Source organism: Stegostoma tigrinum, chromosome 6 (genome assembly GCF_030684315.1).
Source record: "Stegostoma tigrinum isolate sSteTig4 chromosome 6, sSteTig4.hap1, whole genome shotgun sequence".
Taxonomy (NCBI): Eukaryota; Metazoa; Chordata; class Chondrichthyes; order Orectolobiformes; family Stegostomatidae; genus Stegostoma; species Stegostoma tigrinum.
In genome coordinates this window covers 84,033,466-84,051,917 of record NC_081359.1, presented here as the reverse complement: position 1 = coordinate 84,051,917, position 18,452 = coordinate 84,033,466, and the positions used below count along the sequence as shown (strand labels likewise).

General features: G+C 40.0%; 1 protein-coding gene and 1 pseudogene across 3 annotated transcripts in view; one reads left to right on the top strand and one right to left on the bottom strand.

The window, feature by feature from the left end:
- nbeaa (neurobeachin a) overlaps positions 1 to 18,452 on the bottom strand; it is an 828,675-nt gene that overhangs the window by 341,546 nt on the left and 468,677 nt on the right. The window lies entirely within an intron of this gene.
- Positions 1 to 18,452, top strand: part of LOC125453059 (large ribosomal subunit protein eL8-like) — a 57,054-nt pseudogene that overhangs the window by 2,556 nt on the left and 36,046 nt on the right.

Below are 18,452 nucleotides of genomic sequence, written 5' to 3'. Positions count from 1 at the left end.
TGATAATGGGAACTGCAGATGCTGGAGAATCCAAGATAACAAAGTGTGAAGCTGGATGAACACAGCAGGCCAAGCAGCATCTCAGGAGCACAAAAGCTGATGTTTCGGGCCTAGACCCTTCATCAGAGAGGGGGATGGGGAGAGGGAACTGGAATAAATAGGGAGAGAGGGGGAGGCGGACCGAAGTTGGAGAGAAAGGAAGATAGGTAGAGAGAAGAGTATCGGTGAGGAGGTAGGGAGGAGATAGGTCAGTCCAGGGAAGACGGACAGGTCAAGGAGGTGGGATAAGGTGGTAGGTATGAAATGGAGGTGCGGCTTGAGGTGGGAGGAAGGGATGGGTGAGAGGAAGAATAGGTTAGGGAAGCGGAGACAGGCTGGGTTGGTTTTGGGATGCACTGGGGGGAGGGGAAGAACTGGGCTGGTTTTGGGATGCAGTGGGGGAAGGAGAGATTTGAAGCTTGTGAAGTCCACATTGATACCATTGGGCTGCAGGGTTCCCAAGCGGAATATGAGTTGCTGTTCTTGCAACCTTCGGGTGGCATCATTGTGGCACTGCAGGAGGCCCATGATGGACATGTCATCTGAGGAATGGGAGGGGGAGTTCAAATAGTTTGCGACTGGGAGGTGCAATTGTTTGTTGCAAACCAAGTATCAATGTGGACTTCACAAGCTTCAAAATCTCCCCTTCCCCGACTGCATCCCAAAACCAGCCCAATTCTTCCCCTCCTCCCACCGCATCACAAAACCAGCCCAGCTCGTCCCCTCCCCTGGTGCATCCCAAAACCAGCCCAGCCTGTCTCCGCTTCCCTAACCTGTTCTTCCTCTCACCCATCCCTTCCTCCCACCTCAAGCTGCACCTCCATTTCCTACCTACCACCTCATCCCGCTTCCTTGACCTGTCCGTCTTCCCTGGACTGACCTACCTCCTCCCTACCTCCTCTCTGCCTATCTTCTTTTCTCTCCAACTTCGGTCCGCCTCCCCCTCTCTCCCTATTTATTCCAATTCCCTCTCCCCATCCTCCTCTTTGATGAAGGGTCTAGGCCCGAAACGTCAGCTTTTGTGCTCCTAAGATGCTGCTTGACTTGCTGTGTTCATCCAGCTCCACACTTTGTTATCACCTCTTGGTCTGAGTTTATTTCAAAGGTGCATTTTTTTTATCTCCTCTAAATTGCTACACCCTTTTGGTAACATAAACTTTTATTAACTCTGCTGTATTAATTTCTGATTCCTCCATTGGTCCAATGACATTTGCTATACTTCTCAACTGCCTAACTTGGATAAACCAAAACCCTCGTCCAGTTCATTCTCACACTTCTTCATTGAGTATTCAAACTTGAACTATCACTGCGACATCTATCTCTCAATGAATACATCTCAACACCCCTGGATCATTCTGTTATTTAAAATCCATTCATGGCCTTGTCCCCCTTGCATCCACCACTCCTTTAACAACTGGTTATTCTTTAAGTTCTGTTTTCCCTGCTCCATCACAGATAACCAATTATTCATCTGTTGTACTCATGTCCTCTGTAGCTTAACTTTTCTACCTCCAATCCCATTTTCAAAATTCTCTGCGTAGACTTTTTCTCTTACCTATTTCTTCAAACTTTTGTATTTATCTATTTGCCATTCTTAACTTGAAATTTTGCATTCTTTCTTTCAAGTACAAAGCAGTTTAAATGAAAACTCCTGTTGCTATTGCTTAGTGGAGTCAGAATTGAAAGCATGAATTTTAGTCTTTAAGGTGCTGAAATCCACAAATAAAGATTCTCTCTAGTTAGGCAAGGCATTAAAACTACCTCACCATCACATGATAAACAGGAAACAAATGAGTTTAGTTGTGAGTGATAATGGGAACTGCAGATGCTGCAGAATCCAAGATAACAAAGTGTGAAGCTGGATGAACACAGCAGGCCAAGCAGCAGCGCCTGAGATGCTGCTTGGCCTGCTGTGTTCAACCAGCTTCATACTTTGTTATAATGAGTTTAGTTATTTCAGTCCTGATTGTTAGCATAAATGTATAAATGAAACACACCACTCTATTCACAAGCAGAAAATGCTTTCTGCTGTGCACACACACACACACGCGCACATACACGCACACACAAGTGAAGCACTCGTTGAGAAGACAACTTGAAAATAAACTTTAAAACAAAAAGAAACTAAAAGCTCCACACTAAAATTATTACTGCGTTCTACAAATGTAATGATTTGAAGGATTTAAATTTCTAATGTATTTGCCAAACTGATTGTTTTTATTATTAAGACATGTATTAAAGGTTGTCAGGAAAAATACTGCCCTTACTATTCCTATATTGGAACAAAATATTAGCTCTAATTTCTGAAAAATCACATTCTATGTGCTGAATGTTTGATTATGATACAGAACTGAAATATCACACACTTTATCATGTCTGCTTCTCCTTTCATCTTTGATAATTATTTCTGAATATCCATAATGACCCAAACACTGAACTCAAGCCACAATAAATCTTCAGGCTATAACTCAGAATGACAGACTATTCATCAATAAGGCAATCTGTAGAAATAATTAGCTCCCTTGACTTTCACTTCCTACTTACCAATTGTATACAATGACAAAAATATGGTGGCCAAGGTTTATACAAAGCAGGCTAAATTTATTATTCACATCTTCAATCAATCACTGCGAGGTTTACTTGAAAACCTAATTTGCTGTTAAGCGTTGATAACCACAAACTGCCAAGAATGCCTGGTTTACTGCATATCTTTATCCACCTTATTCCATGTAAAATTTTCATGCTCAGTAGTTACACATTTATTTTCATAATACTGCTTTCTATAAATAACTACTTCAGTCCATCAAGATGGTGTATTTGATTAGTTTCCTTTCTCCTCGCATTAAAATTTTGGTCATTTTCTGTGCTAATTGGTATGGCTAGGATTGCGAGGAAAGGCATGGATATTACAAACATATGGGCGACTGAACATACTAAGTGACTGAACCCTACAAACGCAAGCGAGCAATGTGAGATGCAGTCTGATCTAATCTGTGAGCTGAGTTGCTGTTCATACATGCAAAGTGTCCATGCGATATCCTTTCAATGCTAGTTGTTAGTATGCTTTGTAAAGTACATCTTTGCTTCCTGAGCAGCCTGCCATGGCCATGAGGGGTCGCGAAATGCCAGATGCCAATGTTCATGGATGAGGTGTGTGTGTGTGTGTGTGTGTGTGTGTGTGTGTGTGTGTGTGTGTGTGTGTGTGTGTGTGTGTGTGTGTGGTTTGTATCCGTGGATTGTGCTCTGAAACAGCTTGGTCAGTTTGGAAGTAAACAATGTGGAGGTCCTTCCATACAAGCTGGAAGCTGAAGTCACCAGGCCTGATTTCCATGTCAATAATTCATGATGTCTAGCTTCTTTGGCATGTTTGATGAAATAGGAAGATAAACATTAATGACAAGTGCTGGGCTCTTAAAAGGGCACTTAAAACAAGTAATTATCCTCCTTAATTGACAACTCAATGTTGCCTAGCGAGAAGCTCACCTCACCACTGGCCAAAAATATTAACAATGGAGTGAAATGCTTTTAATGGAAAAATTGAAAGAACTGCGGATGCTGTAAATCAGAAATAAAACCAAAGTTTCTGGAAAAGCTCAGCAGGTCTGGCAGCATCTGCGAAGGAAGAAACAGAGTTAACTTTTTGGGTCCTTTGACCTGTTCTTAGGAAGGATCACTGGACCTGAAACATTAACTCTGCTTTTGCCTTCACAGATGCTGCCAGACCTGCTGAGCTTTTCCAGCAACTTTGATTTTGCTCTTAATGTAAAACAGCCCTCAGTTGATTTCTCACGGGATTTTGCCATAAATCACACCACAGTCCATTTTACTCAGACCCTGAAAACATTCTGCCCAAAGTGCCTATTATAAAATGAACTTGAAACTTTCTGACCAGTTGCCAGAATTTGAGCTCACCTCATTGAAGCTAAACTTGAATGATTAGAATATATTAGAATAAATAAAAGTTCTCTGCAATTTCAGTTTTAGTCCTAAAACGTCTTGTACAGAAGTTACTAGATACTACAATATTGCCAACAATTAGATTTAAACTAACTGACAGGAAAGAAATCCAAGGGTAGGAAGGTGGCTCTGTCTACTTCCATAATAAGGAAACATGAGATGATGAAGGTTGTGAACCCTCTGTTCAAGAAGAGACCCAAAATGTTTGAGATTTATCAGGATATCTAACCCAAGAGGGACATGATGAGATTGTTGAAATGACCTCCATACATGCAACTTCAGGATCAAAGGGCCATTCTGTACAAGAGTCTGAAGGTGCCTCCAGCAATTAGCCAGTCACTCAGGCCCTGGACAGGCAAACGGCCACCCAGATCTTCAAACTAGCCCATAAATACAGACCTGAGAGAAAGTTAGAGAGAAAGCAGCGGCTGTTAGTCTTAGGCCAGCATAAGGCAGCTGGGAGGGCAGGCACTCCAACAAAGAGACCAGTAGTTCCCAAGTAGGTGCAAGCATGCTACCACTCTGGTAGACAGTAAGAAAGTTCAGTTGCACATGATCACATTGAGCTGGTTCTGTTCCTGCCAGCTCTCTGCCACAGGATGGGGGTTCCCTGCTGCATCGTCATAGGCAAAGCCAGGCTTGGGTATCTGACGCATGAAAAGACTGCCAGCTGCTTTGTCCTGGTTCAGATCAACCCTGAAGATAGGGCAACAATGACCAATGTGATTTAGGTCATGGACAAACTACAATGAGTGGTTTGATGAGATCAATCGTCACTAAGGTGGTGACATTCTGTGCCTCGAATCTGTGTCTCAGATTGCAAATGCTAAGTCTAAGGAACTGGTTCCTGAAAGGTCAGCTTTCCTGCTCCTCTGATTGTGCTTGGCCTGCTGTGTTCATACAGCTCCACATCTTGTTTTCTAAGGAAATGGTGACCAAACTGCGCTAACGCGATGCTCACTCAGTTTGTTCTATATATAAGGAACTGTAAAACTAATTATTTTTAAAAAATGTCTTGCCCAATTTCATTTTAAGTATATTAACTAAAGTGTAGCATATGAAAGCCATCTTTCATGTCGCTGCAGCATTTCTACCTTCTCACCAACAGCTATGATAGTATAAGAAACTCAAACTAATGCACCATACATTACGTGGTACTCCCCATTCATGAACTTACATAGTAACTGAATTTTCAACATAAATGTAGAATAAATTTTCAAATGTCTTAGAATTTATTTCTTCATGCTTAGTTTCAACAACATTTTTAGAAGTAACTACTACAAATCACGAAAGAGTTACAAGACTGAAGGAGGCCATTCAGGCCATCATGCCTGCACTAAGTCATTGAGTGTCATTACATGACACCAATTCTCCTGCTTTATCCCCATACCCTTGCAGATTATTAAACAAATAAAACCATGAAAATGAGGCACAAATATATTACATGTAAAGTTTTAAAGAACAATTATAAATTTCTGAAATAGGATTTGGAGGTAATTTGCACTAGAATGGTACAGTTAACAAGTGGTTGAAAACATGTATATTGTTAAACAACAGGCAATCGTATTTAAGACATGATGGCATTCATTGAATGTGCTGTTAACCAGAAGCCGGAGGTTATGCATTTAGAATTTGCCAATCAAATATGAAACAAGGTATGGATTTCACATCTGATATTGTTCCTCAAACTGTATAAAATAATTGGAAATCTCAAAAGGGGTTTTGGAGAATAGAGAGGGAATTGTTTTGAATACCAGGAAGAGTTTGGATGTGATTAAGAATGGCGAAAAGGCAACATAATAAGCAATCTTGGGAGTCACTAATAAATGCTTTTATTTAAAACCACATTTCACTGAGGATTCTGAAAATCAGAAATAAAAACAAAAGCAGAAATAGCTGGAAAAGCTCAGCGGGTCTGGCAGCATCTGTAATGAGAAAGCAGTGTTAACATTTTGGATCCAGTGACCCTTCTTCAGAGCTGATGATGACTGGATCTGAAGGTTCTGTGGAACCGATTACAAGGTTTACAATGCATATACATTCTGCTAAGACAGTACACAATGATACAATCCTTGAAGTACACAAGGTGCAATCAGGCAGAAGGACATAGCTCTTCCCTGCAATGGTGGGGAGAAATTTGCAGTTCTTACAAACACATGGTGGCAGATGGTTGAGATAAACACAAGTACTGTACCCTTGCCTCAGATGCAATGCACAAAACAATGTAATACTTTAACGAGATCACAAAAATTGCATTGGCTAATTCAAATACATTCTATGATTTAATAACCAACTACACTGACACTCTATATTTCCCAGTGAACTTCAAAGCATTGATCCTCTTAACTACTCAAATTTCAACAGCATCCAGCTTTCACTTTCTAAGTACATTATCAATTCACCTACAGTAGCTCATAAGTCTATTTAAGAACATAGAATATAGAAAAGTACAGCACAGTACAGGCCCTTCAGCCCACGATGTTGTGCCGCGGAATAATCCTAATCCAAAACTAAAATAACCTAACCTACATTCCCCTCAATTCACTGCTGTCCATGTGCACGTCCAGCAGTCGTTTAAATGTCACTAACGACTCCGCTTCCACGACTACCACTGGTAAACTATTCCATGCGCTCACAACTCTCTGGGTGAAGAACCTCCCTCTGACGTCTCCGCTATACCTTCCTCCTAACACCTTAAAACTATGACCCCTCGTAGCAGTCAATCCTGCCCTGGGGAAAAGTCTCTGGCTATCGACTCTATCCATGCCTCTCATTACCTTGTACACCTCGATCGGGTCACCTCTCTTCCTTCTTCTCTCCAGAGAGAAAAGTCCGAGCTCAGTCAACTTCTCCTCGTAAGACAAGCCCTCCAGTCCAGGCAGCATCCTGGTAAACCTCCTTTGCACCCTCTCCAAAGCCTCCACATCCTTCCGATAATAGGGCGACCAGAACTGGACACAATATTCCAAGTGTGGTCTCACCAGGGTTTTGTAGAGCTGCAGCATAACCTCGTGGTTCTTAAACTCGATCCCCCCTGTTAATGAAAGCTAAAACACCATATGCTTTCTTAACAACCTTATCCACCTGGGTGGCAACTTTGAGGGAGCTATGCACTTGAACACCAAGATCCCGCTGTTCCTCCACACTACCAAGAGTCCTGCCTTTAATCCTGTATTCAGCATTTAAGTTCAACCTTCTAAAATGCATCACTTCGCATTTATCCAGGTTGAACTCCATCTGCCATTTCTCAGCTCAGCTCTGCATTCTGTCAATGTCTCGCTGAAGCCTGCAACAGCCCTCGATATTATCAACGGCACCTCCAACCTTTGTGTCATCAGCAAACATACTAACCCACCCCTCAGCCTCCTCATCCAAGTCATTTTTAAAAACTACAAACAGCAGAGGCCGGAGGACAGCACAAAGTGCAAGGAGAATGACACGACTGGAGGTACCATAAACAGTTCAGATTATAGATGCAGAAGAGAATTTGAGTGAGTTAAGTAACAAACTTGCATTCCTCTCAATCAAAGATTGAACAGGGAACTAGCAGGCAGCTAGTGACAGAATTACAAGTATTTCTCATATACATATGCTTTATTCATCAATGACTAAACAAGACACAAATCAAGTATAGAAATTGCCAACACTTGATTTTCAAGAACAAATTCACTTATTTTTAATCTTCTGGAGCCTTCATGAAGACAGTATACTTCACAGGTCACTCTTGAAGACAATTCCTCAGGACACCTTGTTCTTTCTGAGGTTATCTCAGTCCATGGAAATATTCACACCATGGTCTGTCCCGTTAGATAGTTTGGTATTCATCTGGCAATTTATTACTGAGCATTAGTCGACAGTGTTTGCAGGGACGACTGTGAAAAGTCTCCCTTCATGAAATGCAATTCTCTCCAAGGTCTACTCAGCTGAATGTGAACCACAGGAGCTATCACTGAGAAGATGATGAAAGCTAGAGGTGCATCACTCAAACCAGTATTTAGAAACATACCATGCACAGTTACCACAACAGTTAAGTAAATGGAGGAAACTAACATTATGCCTCATAGATAAGTGATAATGGGAACTGTAGATGCTGGGGAATCCAAGATAATAAAATGTGAGGCTGGATGAACACGGCAGGCCCAGCAGCATCTGAGGAGCACAAAAGCTGATGTTTCGGGCCTAGACCCTTCATCTGAAGGGTCGAGGCCCGAAACGTCAGCTTTTGTGCTCCTCAGATGCTGCTGGGCCTGCTGTGTTCATCGAGCCTCACATTTTATTATCTTTATGCCTCATAGATTGTGACGTGGCAAATTGAGGTATGTCTACCACAGACAAAATAGTTTCTACCATGAGTTTCAAGCATGCCTCTTAAATGAGTCTGTGTAATTGCTTACACAGTGCATACACTGGGTGCCAACTTTAAATAGGAAGACAGATCTGTGGCTTTACAATGCATCACTGATTTTCACTAAGCTGATTTACAACTAAGTGGCAGGACATAGTGCTGGGATGGAAAGAGACTGATGAGCAAATGACGAGCATAGAACTAGGAACTCTAATCAAAGCATTTGTACTTATAATCCATTGCCGTTGTCCCCCCATCTGAGCCAGTATCTGAAATCTTGCCTTTCCAAAGCCAAATCTCTGCAAAAGTACATGTGGAGATGTGCGGTGCTCAGAGCCTTCAAAACTCAGAAAACACCATACACAAAATATTGTATCAGCCAGAAAAAGAACCTGAACAGCTTTCTTCTTCACTGCCGAGGTCACACACGAGGGACTATGCAGAAGCACTAGTAAACATATGACAAAACCATTACAATGCATACATATAAGGAAATTTTCCTTGCCTTATAAAGCACATCAAATTTATTACTTAGCTCCACTATATGGCAACATCTAAAGGGGAAACAAGCATGACTAGATTATAATACTGTGCATAGAAAAGGTTCAGAAGACGACATTTGTGAAGTCACCACAACTTCAAACATAGTGCTGTGGGGCAATCCGTGCAGCAGCAATTGCAGCTAGGTCAGCAATGGTCACCATCTTAGACAAACAAACAAACTTCTGCTTCTCCGTATAAAGTTATTACAGAATTGATGATTTCAAATACAATCTCCGAATCAGATATGCAAAATACTGATTTGTTGTTTGTCAATATGTTCTCTTGTTATTTCACCATTCACCTACCACCAAAACTACTTTTTATAATCAATATTTATTATAAAAAATCTTTTGAACCCAAGGATAATTAGTGTATTTACAGGCCCTGTTAAATTGACTAAAATATTACCGTTCCCAATGCTCTCTACAAAGTTACAATAAAGCACCATCATATTCCTTTTAAATGGTTCTACCCTAGATAATTGTAATAAATTGTCTGTAATCAAAGCAGGAACTATTTAAATTAGAGGAAGAAAAGGCAGAGTGAAATTCTCAATCATACACTGTGTAGTTCTGTCACCTTTTAAAGATTGAAATACATAATTGCACAGCATCTGAGATGGAGAGATCAAGTAAATTCAGCAATGCGACAAAATGGGCTAAACATTTAAAGGACAATTGTGAAGTTTTAATGACCTCAGACATGTTAACATTTTCCCATAGTACAACTGGGCTGCATTTCTAACCAGACAAACCGACCCAACAGAAACTGTATCAGAGTTAATGGGAACTGCAGACGCTGGAGAATCCGAGATAACAAAGTGTGGAGCTGGATGAACACAGCAGGCCAAGCAGCATCTTAGAGCACAAAAGCTTTGTTCCTAAGATGCTGCATGGCCTGCTGCGTTCATCCAGCTCCACACTTTGTTATCCAACAGAAACTGTAGCTTGTTACAGCCACCAAATGTGCATCTGATTTCCAGTGATCGTTAAAGAAACTGGAGCCTGAGAGAATTACGGAAATGACCATATATGATCAGAATGATTTTCATCTGCATTTTGTTAGGCCAGACATTGATTTTGCTAGCGAGTTTTCAGAAGATTTGTAGCTCAGGTTGAGGTTCTGGATGTGAGTTTGCTCGCTGAGCTGGAAGGTTAGTTTTCAGACGTTTCGTCACCATTCTAGGTAACATCATCAGTGAGCCTCTGACGAAGCGCTGGTGTTATGTCCCGCTTTCTATTTATCTGTTTAGGTTTCCTTGGGTTGGTGATGTCATTTCCTGCGTTGGCGATGTCGTTTCCTGTTCTTTTTCTCAGGGGATGGTAGATTGGCTCCAAATGTTTGTTGATGGAGTTCTGGTTGGAATACCATGCTTCTAGGAATTCTTGTGCGTGTCTGTTTGGCTTGTCCTAGGATGGATGTGTTGTCCCAATCAAACTGGTGTCCTTCCTCATCTGTATGTAAGGATATGGGTGATAGTGGGTCATGTCGTTTTGTGGCTCGTTGATGTTCATGTATCCTGGTGGCGAGCTTCCTGCCAGTTTGTCCAATGTAGTGTTTGTCACAGTTCTTGCAAGGTATTTTGTAGATGACGTACGTTTTGTTTGTTGTCTGTATAGGGTCTTTTAAGTTCATTAGCTGCTGTTTCAGGGTGTTGGTGGGTTTGTGGGCTACCCTGATGCCAAGAGGTCCGAGTAGCCTGGTAGTCATTTCAGAAATGTCTTTGATGTAGGGGAGAGTGGTTATGGTTTCTGGGCCCGTTTTGTCTGTTTGTTTGGGTTTGTTGCTGAGGAATCGGCGGACTGTGTTCATAGGGTACCCATTCTTTTTGAATACGCTGCTAAGAACCTAGATAACCCATGGGCTCTCTGATATCAGGGTTCTTAGCAGAGGCAGTAATGCAGAGACTCGAACAAACAGCTCTGCCAATCATCCAACCCAAACTTTGGGTCCGCTATGTGGATGACACCTTTGTCATCACTAAACAAAACAAATTAGAGGAAACCTTCAAGACCATCAATAATACCCTTACTGGCATAACATTCACAAAAGAGGAGGAAAGCAACAACAAACTGCCATTCCTAGATGTCACAGTAGAGCGAACAGCCAATGGGGAACTTCAAACCAGTGTCTACAGGAAAACAACACATACGGACCAAATACTGAACTACAGGAGCAACCATCCCAACATCCACAAACGAAGCCGCATTAGAACATTATTCCAACAAGCCACCACACACTGCAGCACAGAGGAACTACGCAGAGCAGAAGAAAATCACCTATATAGCGTATTCAAAAAGAATGGGTACCCCTATGAACACAGTCCGCCGATTCCTCAGCAACAAACCCAAACAAACAGACAAAACGGGCTCAGAAACCATAACCACTCTCCACTACATCAAAGACATTTCCGAAATGACTGCCAGACTACTCGGACCTCTTGACATCAGGGTAGCCCACAAACCCACCAACACACTACAACAGCAGCTAATGAACTTAAAAGATCCTATACAGACAACAAATAAAACGAACGTCATCTACAAAATACCTTGCAAGAACTGTGACAAACACTACATTGGACAAACAGGCAGAAAGCTAGCCACCAGGATACATGAACATCAACTAGCCACAAAACGACATGACCCACTATCACTCGTACCCTTACATACAGATGAGGAAGGACACCACTTTGATTGGGACAACACATCCATCCTAGGACGAGCCAAACAGAGACACGCACGAGAATTCCTAGAAGCATGGCATTCCAACCGGAACTCCATCAACAAACATTTGGAGCCAATCTACCGTCCCCTGAGAAAAAGAAAAAGAAATGACATCACCAACCCAAGGAAACCTAAACAGATAAATAGAAAGCAGGACATAACACCAGCGCTTCGTCGGAGGCTCACTGATGAGGTTACCTAGAATGGTGACGAAACGTCTGAAAACTAACCTTCCAGCTCAGCGAGCAAACTCACATCCATTCATTTCACTTTGGCCGTTAACAGTGAAAGGCCAGCTGCAGCCAAAGTTGAAAGCAAACAGTATATTGAAGTAGCAATGTTGACTATGTCAGTAATCTATTCGGGAAAAAAAAGCTTGAAATGATCCACTGCAGCATCAAAAACTCCAAATATTGGCATCAAATCAAATGTATAGCAAATTTTTAAAAAAACATACATTAAGAACAGGGAGGGTGGGGAAAACAGGACTTCACAAAACAAAAAGATTAAGGCAAACATTAAATTGACAATGGGCTTTAACACTGGAATTGCTACTTTATAAAAAGGATTCTGACCGGAAAACGAAAATGGCACGAAAGAGAATGTGAGGCAAAAAGGTACTTTTTATTTTAGAGAGTGACTGCATGTACAAGACTGAATCTTTGAATTCAAAGGTCCTACATTTTGGGGCGGCACGGTGGCTCAGTGATTAGCACTGCAGCCTCACACCGCCAGGGACCCAGATTTGATTCCAGCCTCGGGTAACTGTCTATGTGGAGTTTGCACATTCTCCCCATGTCTGCGTGGGTTTCCTCCGGGTGCTCTGGTTTCCTCCCGCAGTCCCAAGATGCGGAGGCTAGGTGGATCGGCCATGCTAAATTGCTCGTAGTGTTCAGGGGTGTGTGGGTTATAGGGGCTTGGGTCTGGGTGGGATGCTTCAACGGGTGGTGTGGACTTGCTGGGCCAAAGGGCCAGTTTCCACACTGTAGGTGACCTAATCTAATCATGTCATGGAACTTATTAATATGAAAATTATGGACTGAAATTTAAAATAAAAATCTTGAATAAATGCTCAGAACAGGACATTATGATAAATAGCAGTGTTCAAAAGACACAGAAGTGACGGACAAATCCATCTCTGCAATCCCAGAATGTTTAAGAAATTTAAATCACTGATAATCAATGGGAGAAAAGTCACTCTTGTATGTAGAATGCACAAATGTATGAAGAGCTGTGTCTCCAATCTTGGGTTGGCTCTCTCCTTCCTGTTGCAAATGCCAGAGAGAAGCAGCCTTTAATTGGAAAAACAGCAAGCAGTTATGAAAATAAGTGGTGGCAGTGAGGGAGCAGCCAGGGTTTATGCTTTTTGCTGGGGCAAGGCTTGCACGTTATGCCATGGGTCATGTTTTTATCGGGGATCCATCAATTTTGTGACGGCTTTTGCCAGGAAACGGGGTTGGGAGCTTTTGCCTGGGGTGGGGGTAGGAAGGTGGCGTCTGCCATGCCAAAGCGGTGTGTAGTGTCTGCCAGGGAACAGATGGCCACATTATGGCTGGGGAAGGGATAAAATAGCCAACAGAAGGCTGGGGGTGGAGGAGAAGGCTGCAAAAGCTCTGTTGGGGAAGATGGAGGCTGCACGGTGGTTTAGGGGGAAGCTGCAAAGGCAGCAGTTTAGTTTAAAAGTTGTTAACAAAGAAATACTCAGCTACCTGGAGCTAGCAAACATAGATAATGCTAAGGTAATGAATTTGTTGCAAATGAATGTTCAATTTCTTGATCAAGTCTGCACAAGTAGAGGAGCTAGTCATAGAGATAACATGTGCTACGTATGCTACTATAATGAACAGTGTGCACCAACTGTTAGATTTCAGTTTGACAGCAATTGCTAACTTGTATTAACTACATTGTTAAGACCTTTGGCTTTGAACAAAAACAGTGGAAGTACATGAGCTGTGACCTCACCAGTCCGCAGAAGTTGCATTTAGGATGATGGAAGAAGTAGGTCCCAGACATTTTGGAAAAAAGAATTGTTAGCAATTGCTTTGTGTCAATTTAAATACCTCGGTACTTTGAAAATTAATGCTTTCCTTGAATGTCATCACTTTAAGTTTAATGTTGATAATTATTGAGGATATTGAAGACCTATTCTAATATTGTTTTGTGCAAGATCATATATCTCATTCATCAATATAAGTACAGACACTGCATCACCTAATAAATAAATTGAGAGAGTGGAAAAGTAGGCCATGAAAACCAATAGCAGCCTCAGAAAATCAAAAATAAGCCCCAGAAAAAAACTCAAAAGCCCTAAATAAAACTACTTTGTGTCTTGATAAACAATCAAAGAGCATTTATTTTTGTAGTATTAAATGCACTTGCGTTTTGTTCTCATTTCCACATTTAATAATATGAATCAAGGAAAATTTGTTCTGAAACACATTTAATTTACTTCACAGTTTTAATTTAAGAGGATTAGTACAGAATCACTGAAACATAAAATAAAAGTACAATCAAAATACACTGAGCATTATCTCTCCGATTGAGAAGAATGAGAATTATCAGATTAGTTTTATTTAATTCTATAATTTTAAAGCAAAGTGTAATCACCATCTTTTAAACATGAGGTGTCCTTTTCAAGGATAGTCAATATTAAAATTCCTCAAAGTTGAAGAATCAATAATTAAGTCAAGATAGTTAAGATATTATTTTGGTAGTTAATTTCAGTTTGTTCTTTAATTAATAAAAACCGGAAAAACTGTGGATGCAGTAAATCAGGAACGAAAACAGAAGTTGCTGGAAAAGCTCAGCAGGTCTGCCAGAGTCTGTGAAGAAAAATAAAATTCAGTGTTAACTCTGGTAAGCTTCCTCAAAACTGAGGAAGGGTCACTGGATCCAAAACGTTAACTCTTGATGTTTTCTTCACAGATGCTGCCAGACCTGCTGAGCTTTTCCAGCAACTTTTGTTTTTATTAGTTCTTAAATATAATTCAGAACCACAGACTTGTCACATCCCATGTGGCAGCTATTCAGCCATTCATGTCTCTGCCCACACTCCCTAAAAATAATTTGCTTCCATACAAAGATATAAATTTGCAGTAGGCTATTTAGCTTCTCATGTCTGCTCCATCATTAATTTGATTGTATTCTCATATCTGCATTTTCACCTACTCCAATAACTTTTCGTCTTTCTTAACAAGAAATGATCTAACTCTATCTTAAAAATATTCAATGACTCTCCTTCTACCACCTTTTCAGAGAGAGACCGCTAAAATCTCATTGACTTGGTAAGGGAAAAAAAAATGTCTGTTATGTTTTCAACAGGCAACTCCTGATTTCTATCACTGAGTCCTACTATGGTGGATTTTCTCACAAGAAATAATATCCTAAGTGTATCCACCCTGTTTTAGACCCTCATAGTTTTATTTATTTTAAACAAGTCACCTTCACTCATCCAACCTCCAGCATATATACACTTAGTCTGTCCAATCTTTCCTCAGAAGATAATCAACTACTCCAGGTATTAGTCTAATAAATCCTCTCTGAAAGCCTTCCAGTGCATATTTCGTTCCTGTAAATAATGTGACCAACACTGAGCCCAGTACTCCATGTTTACCTGGGGGCCATTCCTCCACATTCTTCACATAACTCATCACATTCTTCCTCTGCAGATAACAATCCAATTCCCTCTTAAATGCCTCAAGTAAGTCTGTTCCAACTGAATTTTCAGGTAATATTGACCACATCCTAACTACTTACTGCATGGAAAAACAGATTTTTTTCATGTCACTATTATTTCTTTTGCCCCGTATCTTTATCCTGTACCCTTCGCTTCTCAATTATTTCACTGCTGGGAACAAGTTTTCCTTCTCTACATGCACTCTAAAATCTCTTTGGATTTGAACTCCTCTTTCAATTTTGTCAACCATCTCTGCAAGGAAATAAGTCCAACTCCTCCAATCCTGATTCTCTCAACACATTTTGTAAATATTTTCCGGACTTTCTCTAATGCAGTCACATCTTTCCGAAGGAATGGCACATAGAATTGGATGCAATACTTTAGTTGAAACCAAACAATAGAAACAATGCAGGAATGTTCCTCTCCCTTCACATCTCCTCCATGGAAATTTACTACAAGGGAAAAACATTAGCAAACTTTTAAGGTGATTTCATTCATGAAGAATTAAATTTCATCTCAGATTTTCAGATGTGCAGTATTTAATTCATCTAATACAGCTCTTCAGTTTCCAACATTAAAAAAATCAGCTGTAATGTTGTCTGTGGCTGTTCCACTTACTCTCTAAAGGACACACATAATGCAAAGTCATTTTCATCTTGCTTTCATTTGTTTACCTCATGTTATTAGTTGTTTATTGTTTTTTAACATGTATTGTGTCTGTATATCCATGTTTTTTATGATTACATAGGCACTTTAAAGTTGAAAAAGGTAATTTTCTAAGCATCAAGAAAACTGATTTTAAAGATCGCTAAAATGAAAGTCACGAAAATAAAATCAGTGTAGCTAAAATAAACAGTGAATACTAAATTTGATAGTTGTTAATTCCAATTCAATGCTCCAACTGTAAACTGGTAATTTGGTAACCTTCCTGATTGCCAGATTAAACTCCAGTTCTGGTGCAATGCCCAAATTTTAGCTTGTCCTTAGGATGTGCCTCTCATGGTTCAAGAGTAATTAATGGCAGCACATTGATAAAAAGGCAATACGCAACAAAAAGACTATTTTAGTCAGCATCAAGTTTGTCAGGTTTCAGCTTTACAATGGGGTCATCAATGCACATCTATTAAAAATGTAGTACAAAAATGTGAGATTATGCCTCAGTTAACTAAAATCAATAGTTCAGTGCTTGGGGCTCAAAGATGAAGATGATTATGGGATATTATGATGCAGAGGGGATGAAAGGTTCATTCCATTGGAAAGTAATTACGCCAAACCAAATTGTTGCCATTCATCACGGCTGAAAGATGACACTCACTGTTAGTCAAGGGAAACAGCTACTCAAAAGCTTCTATCCAGATCAATAATTGTCACATTTTTCTCTGGCCAAAAGTAATTATACAATGGAAAACTTTGGGATCAATAAACAGTCACGTTAACTTAGGATCTGCTTCACATATTGAAATGTGGAGGGGTGTCAGTGAGTTACATAATACTGAGCCAAAGCACTACTGTGCTTGATTCATTATAAGCATGTTGTGCCTAGAATATGTGATTACAGAAATCAAGGAGATCACTACAATGAAAAGAAGTGTACAGTTATGCAGGCAAAGGAAAACCCCCCAAAAGGGATTTAAGTAATTACACAAACGAGGAAAAACCTTGTATCAAAAGTGGCCAAAGGATCATGTTATATGTGCAAACAACAAATTCCAAGATAATAGGCAATACAAATGAAAGTCATCTTTGATAAAATGGCATATTATGAACATTAGTCATCAAAGCTGCATACAAAAAACAATATTTGCTTGGGCTAAATAAATCAAAAGCTTTGCAGTTTCATTTATGGATCACACAGCAATAGCATTTTGGGTTTTACAAAATACACACACATTAATCTAAATCTCACCCAGAAGGAGCACTTCCTGATGTCTGTGCTTAGTCCTATAACCCAATCTAATAGGTCAACAAAGGTTAAAGGGCAAGAAAAATCCCTCCTCTGGTGAAAAAAAAATGACATCCAATTTTCAAGCTGATTTATCAGTGCAAAGCTCAAATTGATAGTTTGCCCATTACTTGGTAGCAACCTGTCTAGAAAAGCTGTTACAAAGCCTTTAGTTTTGATTTAGTAGTATCGATCAATACAAAGCCATACTGTTTCAATTTTACAAACATTGATTTTCTGATACCACCTCAATACTGGAACATAAATCATTGAGACTGCTTGGATATTTGATGCATTAACAACAATTTCATAAACTCTATATATTTTATAATTTATTGCATGGAACAAAATGGATGGATTAAGCAAATTATATAAGCGTTCATTATTATAGTTTAGTGAATCTCATGATCTTTATTTAGTGCATATTCATGTGGGAAGCCAAAGTATGCAGAAAAAAAAGAAAAAAATCAAAAGTAGAAAAAGAAATTTCATTTCTGAGATAAAGTGTCTAATGGGAATAAAATAGAAAATGATTGGTCTTGAAAATCTAACCTAATTTACTTTGGTATGATTTCCAACTGTGCATGGGGATTCCTGTTGTGCAAACAAACAAATATAATAATAATAATAATGATGTATAATATCTCAATTTCAGTATATGGTATAACCACAGTCGTGTTTCAAATGTAATATTTTGTTTGCCACATTCAGCTTACAGATAACAGTTATGTCACACTAGTGCCAGACATTGACTTGCAGTAACCAGAAAGAATCAAACCATCTCTATTAAACATTCAATTACATTATGATCACTAACTCTCCAACAACATCCTGAGGCTACAAATGACCATAAACTGAACTTGACAAGCCATATAAATATGGTGTCAACAGTAGCAAGTCAGGGACTAAGAATTTAATGGTGAGAAACTCACTTACTGTCTTTCTGCCTACAAGTTACAAGTCAGAAGTGTGCTGGAATACTCCCCACATGCCTGTATGAGTGCTGCTCCAACACTCATGATGCATGGCACCATCCAGTATAAAGCAACCTGCTTGATCAGCATGTCATCTATCAACTAAAATATTCCCACCCTCTGTATCAGTGAAAATGTGGTAGCAGTTCACCAAATTCCCTAGGTTGATTTGACAACATCTTCACATGGTAATTCTTCATGTCGTAATGTCATTGGACTAATAATCCAGAGCTCCAATCTAAATTTTAGGGAA